Genomic DNA, 6922 nt, shown 5'->3' with positions numbered 1-6922 from the left:
TATTCTTTTAGGAGCTTAAAACATGCTGCCCCACGAAGATTTCTTTACTGGACTGAGTATTTGTACAGAGGAAACTAAGAAAGGCCTTATGCTGGAGCTCTTTCTGACCGTCTCTGACATCTTGCCCTATAGCTCCTCTAAAGTCAGTTGAATAAACCACCAGGAATCTACCTTAAATAAGATGATAACAATATAGGAATCTATTGTCCCAAAGTAAGGCATAAATCCAGAAAGATTTCTGTCTTCTTAGTCAGGTGAAGGCCAGCTCTGCAGATAGAACTACTCTATTGGGGGTGTGTGAGGAGAAGACACTTCCTAGATCATCCATGAGAGTCTGGAGATCTCTATCATTAGTCTCTTGTTGTTTGTGTAACCATCCCAGAAGGAATGTAGATACTTTAAAAAGGTACTTTTCCCTTTGACTAGAAGATGTTGACACAAAAGTCACTAAGAAATTTTGTGGAAAGAAATAGAATAAATCCTGGGGCCAGATAAAGGATAAGCCAGTGTCCTGGAAAAAAAAAAAAAAAAGGACTTCACAATTCGGACAACTTAGTAGAAACCTGAATTAGGACACCTTATACCTGGATCAGGGCTTCATAGTTATATTTTCAACCACTACGTATGTAAACCTAGATGTTTTGTCAGTTGCATAAGGATGTACTAGAGGGAGTCACAGTATCTCTTTATTCATCTTCCTATCATAGACATGTTCAATAGTCTTTCTTTGTTTTTTCACTATGTTCCTTTAATTGGCTTACAGAAGATAGATGGCCAAATTTGACTTGTTCATGTTGCCAGGACCCAGGCTTTGACTACAGTGTAAGATCAGAGCTTTCACATTTCGGTATGCCTGTCTATACTTAACTGAAGCTAAAAATCTCATTTCTGACATTATGAAGGCTTTAATGTCACATATAACTGTATTAAACACATATGTTCTACTCTTTATTAATCTTTCTTAACCCTTATGAAGGAAGAAAAAGTTTTGCTTGCTCCTAGAATACTAAATTTGTTCCTCTACCTAGCAATGGAGACCTGCCTGCTTGTTCTTTTTTTTTTATTTTTGTCTATTATTATTATTATTATTATTATTATTATTATTACAGCATTTTGTAATTGTCATTTTATCCATGTCAACTGCTGTATCCTGCTACTGAGGAACAGGAACACTGAAATCCTATTATATCAATTATATATTACAAGGAAATAATATAACACTTTGAATCACTTTTCGCTCTTCAAATAGCTTCTGCCACTATATTCTGAAAAACAGCAAATAGGTAATGAGCTGCCACATTTTTTAAAATCAGTGTTCCCAGAAGCCCTGTTTTCCTAGATTTGGTCAGCATCTTCGCCCTCTTGTGGATGTGGTAGAGTCCTTAAGAGCTGGGAACAGTTCTTGGTATCAGGGAATGACTTTGAAGAGAATAACAGAGGCTCAGTACTTACTTCCTTCTCTCATTTTATCCTGTTGTGAGATCAAGGTTCTTTTCAGGTATCCCCATCAAAATGTGTTCCTTCAATCCTAGTCTCCAAATAAATATGACACATTAGTTATGTATTAAATACTGCAAAATTATGAGTTGAAATAAATCATTTTTTTCATGTGAGTGTGTCTCTGGTACATGTGTATATACATTTTGTGTGGGCGTGTGTGTGGGTGAGTTTGTGTTTGTGTGTTTGTGTGTTTGTGTGTGTGTGTGTATAGTTACAGTAGTATGCGTATTTGAAGGGCAAAATGTATGTCAGCAGTTTTCATTGGTCATTCTTCTTCTACCTGCTTTGCATCATTCTATGTAGTAGAGACTGAGCAACGAGATTAATTGGCCTCACAGAATACTTGTCAGACCTACTGAAGGAGAAATGGGCACTCTAGTGAGATGCTGTACAAAGATCTGTATTTTGCAAAGATATTTTTAAACCCTGAGCAACTTTTTTGATTCAAAATAAATGAATACTGTAAATTAATAGGCCCATCCTGTGAAACCTGACACTATTCATAAAAACGTAAGTAGAACAGCTCCAGAAACCCTGGAAGCTCCTGGAAGCTTCTTCTACCATCTTCTTCCTCAGCTCAAAGTAACCCCAAGGCACCTTCTAGTAGTCCTTTGAAAACTGCAGAGTCAGGTGCTCATAGAACTCACTCTCAACTTAGAAGAATGTATACTATGTAAGAAAATGTTCCTCTAGTGTCAGAGAGATGTCACAACTGCAATACAAATCAAAACTGAAAAACTTGCTTGGTTTTACGTCCAGGAGATTTATGCACATGTTCATTCACCTTCCAGTAAATTTCTTCTAACATTAAAATAGCTCCCTAAAATCACTTTCTGTGAGAGTAAGAAGACCAAGGATCAAATTTCTGTGTAATAAGCAAAGCATGCAAATGCTTGTGTGACCCAGCAATGAGAAAAAATGCTTGTGCAGAGAAAAGTGTGTATCAGTGTCAGCCAGGATACCCACAATGATGAGCTGCAGGTTTAGGGAGAAATCCAGTTTCAAAACTGTTGAAGAGTAACAGACAAATATACTCAATGGCCTTCACATGTATACATATAAGCATGTGAACCACACATATTTGTACAACATATACACATATACATAAACACACCAAATATCACAGACTACACATACACACATGTGCACACCCTTAACACAGACACTGTAAAAGTGTATAGTGTTAAAGTAAATTTTTTGACAATTCCATGTGCATTTAAAATCTAATACAATATATGACAATACTTTCTCAAAACAACTGTCTTAAATATTATTGGATACATGAATAAACGTGTACCTAGACAGCTGGATAGATGCCTAAATAGGTGGTTTAAAAATATTCTAATATTACTGGTTATGTTATTGAAGAATTTTATGTTTTTAAAATGTATTCTACATTGTGCATAATGAATATAGCATATGAATTTAAAAAGAAGTCTATAAATAATTTATAATATCAAAATAGGAATCTCAGGCTCAGATCAGAATAAATCAATCATGACTAGGTAGGCGCTCCCTTCGCATATTAGCCACATGAAAATTCACCACACAGCATGTGCCTCTGTGTGTTTTCTCAGAGAAACTCACAAATCTACTCAGCTTTCTACCTGCAACCAAAGACAAATGATGAGATTCTCAGATGGAGACAGAAAATGTTATAATAAGTCAAGGAGTGATTGCTGTTCTCCCCAGCTGTGATAAGATGCTTTCAAATTTGAGATATGCTTCCTTCTTTCTGAACACTAGAAAATAAAGGTTGAAGAGCTTGGACAGTATAACTGTATGCATATATATTCTACTTCTCACATATTTAGATAATGTGGTGAAGGACTTCTCTGCCAGCTCCAGGCCTGTAAACACAGGATCACTAGCCTAGCACTCCCTGTGGAATCATAGAGCTACTGTATAATCTCCCATAGAAGACCCCTTTGTACTCCCAGCCACTGCCTCCATACCTAAGACTTCCACTGTCAAGCCAAGGACTCTCCTGGCAGGACCAGCTGGAGCCCCCTCCCTCTGCACCTCTGGCTAGATCCAGCCTGCAAGCCCACAATCCATTCTTCAGCCACTTCCAGTAGCACCTGTATGTCCAAGAGCCTGGGAACCAGATGGCCCTGTCCTCCTTGCTGGCCCAAGGACCTCCAAGCCACCTCCACCTCTCCTGTGTTTCAGGCTGTGCTTCCAGACCCTGGAGGAGGAAGGAGTGGTGTCCTGCAGCTTCCGTACTGCACAACACCCACCTGGTGACAGTGTTGTAAGTGTGGTCAACTTCCCAAGTCCTGTCTCCCCAGCTGCGTTGCTCTGTTGCAAAGCTGACACAGGACCCATAAGCCTACATAACTCTATCTAAATCTATTTCAAAACACTGGAATTGTTTTCACAGTCATATATGTGTATCTCCTTTATTTTCAATTAGAGAAGAATGACCCAATTTTATGATCTAATACAGATGCCAGAGATCAAGCTTGGATATTTCTCAGACACAGTACACTTGATTTTTGAAAGAGGTTTCTCATTGGCCTAGAACTTACAATGAGTTGTCAGATGCTTGGCCAATGAACCACAGGTTTGTCTGTTTCCTTCTCCCCTAAACTGGGATTATAAGGGTTCAACATTGCATGCATCATCTCATTTGCTTTTTTTGATAGGTTTTGTAGGCTGAATTCAGAAACTCATGCTTTCAAGTCATGTTCTTTATCAACTAGCCTGCCTGCCATTCACCACTTTCAAAATTTAAGTGCTTATTCATATCTACTAGCCTTTATGGAGTAGACATGGTATTCTAAGTTGGGCAACTCTAGAAAATCATATAAAACACACAGAATATAGTAGGCTTTTAATAAATATATGCAGAATGAATACACATGTGCCTGCTCTAGGTTCACATGAAGAGACTGGTTTAATACAATCATTAAAAATGTGTGGAGACTGACAAGTAGCATTATAATAAGATGGTGTCTGAATTAAATGTGTTCCTCAAAATCATCTGTGGAGTAGGTCATAGTTCAACATGGCTATAATCCCTATACTAAAAAGAGTGAGTTATGGGGATTTTAAGTTTGAGGACAAAAAGTACCCCCAGATGCGTTGGCAAAGCACCAATATGCTGAGATAGAACTTTTAACAGAAAACTAATGATATGTTCTTTTATTAACAGGGACATAATTTGATGTAACATCAGCTTTATAAAAAGATTTTTAAAGTTTCTTAAATTCTCTCTCTCTATGAATGTCTCTTCTCAATCTGTATTATTCAGAGTTTGCTAGATGAACAGAACTGATAAATGACTATAGATAGATGATAGATAGATAGAGGATTTATTATAGTAGCTAACAGGTCATAGTGTAGCTAATCAAAAAACACATGGAAAGTCCAAGAATGTAGTAGTTTTTCAGTTTACAATGCCAGGTGTCTCAGTATATACCAGAATCTTGAAGAAATCTCTAATGAAAATGAAGGAATGGACTTGCCACCAGAGTGAGGGCAAGCTGACAAAGACCAAAATCTTCTTTCTTCTATGTCTTTTCTAAAGTTATGATGCGATTAAAGTTGGGTTTTTCCACTTCAAATTATTTAACTAAGAAAAATCCCTCACAGCTTAACCCACACATGTAGGAAAGGCCATGTGAGGAAGTGAAGAAGGTGGCCAGTCATTAGCAAGCAAAATACAGACCCTCAGCAGGAGACGAATGTGCCAGCACCATGACCATGGACTTGTAGATTCTCAGAACCATGAAACAAAGATCTTTGAGTAAAGAACTGTGATAATTCTATCTCTGCTCAAACTGACTTAAATAGGTACCAGTGAAATAAATCTATTTGGTGTTATGATAATTAATCTCCATTTTGGTAATGAATGTGAAAGAGTGTGTATTTGTGTGTGTATGTGTGAAGACCCACTCTAACTATGAATGACACATTTTCAAGAGCTTTATTCCCAAACTTTGTAACAAGAGGAAAGATAGCAGAGCACCAGAATTTTTGCATTCATCTCTCTCCTTTCTGACTAGATACACTGTGACCACCTGCCTCATGCTCCAGCTGCTATGACTTACCTGATATGAAGTACTATGCTTTAGAACTATGAACCAAAATAAAAATTCCATTTCATTAGTTGTTTTTGTTGTAGAATTTACCATATAAGAACAAGGAAAATATTAGCTAATACAAATATCCAGGAAACACAAAGGTGAAATCTAAGAAATAAAAAATGCTGTACAATTCTCATCAGAGCTGAAGGTCAGCTCTTCTGAAGGGACTCCAGAAGGTTCTCTAATATTATCAGAGTAGAAACTTGTTAAATACACAATAGTCACAGGCTGATTTTTATTTACAGATATTTTCTACTTGCTTTATATTCTTTTACTAAAATGGATGTGCTCAATTATTTTATATAAAGAATTAAATCTTAAATGAACTTTTGATACTTCAAGACAGTATTTCTGGACCTTTTCTCCCACCCCGCCACACAAGGCTGCAGCACACGATTAAAGAATGTCCTGGGTTCCGTTGGGGAAAGTTCTCTAGAGAAATGTCATCCGGCACACAGATGCTCACAATAATATTCAGGAGGAGTCTGACATGTGGAAAATCAGAGAACTAGAGAAGCAGATGGAAGATGCTTACCAGGGGACCAGAAGGAACACAGTGCCCAGCAGCTCAAGTCAGATGAGAAGTGATGGATTTGATGAAGAAAGTCAGAGAGATTACTGGAGGTCAAAGAATGAAATTTCTGGGACCCTGGAAGATGATTTTCTTAAGGCTAAGTCCTGGAACAAGAAGTTATATGATTATGAGTCCAATATACCAGACAGATGAGATCACAATGGTTATAAAGAGTTGTATCCTGAAGAGTTTGAAACAGACAGTAGTGATCAGCAACACATTACCAATAGGAAAAAAAAATCTCCCCAGGTAAAATCATCTGCCCATGAATCCCAAAAACATAAGAAGTCAAATAAATCCCATAAGAAGAAGTAGAAAAAAATGGTCACACACACACACACACACACACACACACACACACACACACACACACATAAAAAAAAAAAAAAAGAAGCTACGGACATAACAGCAGATTCCTCAAGTGAGTTCTCAGAGGAAACTCGAACTTCTAGTACTAGGAAAAGGAAGCAACCACACAAGAGCAAGAAAAAGTCCAGGAAAAACGTCTCCTAAAATAACTTTCCCTTTAGGGGGAGAAAGTAATACTTCTCAGTCAGATGATTCTGCATCTAGCAGTTCTGAGGAAATTGAGGAAAGAGACACTAAGAAAACTAAAGGAAGACATCCAGCACCCTCCCAGCCGGAGGACAGTGGTCCAACTTGCACAGTAGCACCATCTTGGCTCCAGGACTCCTCCAAACTTAGGAACTTAGTCTGCACAGGTGAGAGTGAGCACCACAGAGGCAGACAGCTTCTG

The 6922-nt window shown here is 37.8% G+C and overlaps 1 pseudogene; it reads left to right on the top strand.

The window, feature by feature from the left end:
• Window positions 1-5994: 5994 nt before the first annotated feature.
• LOC110295769 lies at window positions 5995-6778 on the top strand (annotated as a pseudogene).
• Window positions 6779-6922: the final 144 nt, after the last annotated feature.

This window comes from Mus caroli, chromosome 1 (assembly GCF_900094665.2).
Source record: "Mus caroli chromosome 1, CAROLI_EIJ_v1.1, whole genome shotgun sequence".
NCBI classification, from domain to species: Eukaryota; Metazoa; Chordata; class Mammalia; order Rodentia; family Muridae; genus Mus; species Mus caroli.
Note: the sequence above shows the minus strand (reverse complement) of the source record. Positions and strands in the feature narration are given on the sequence as shown.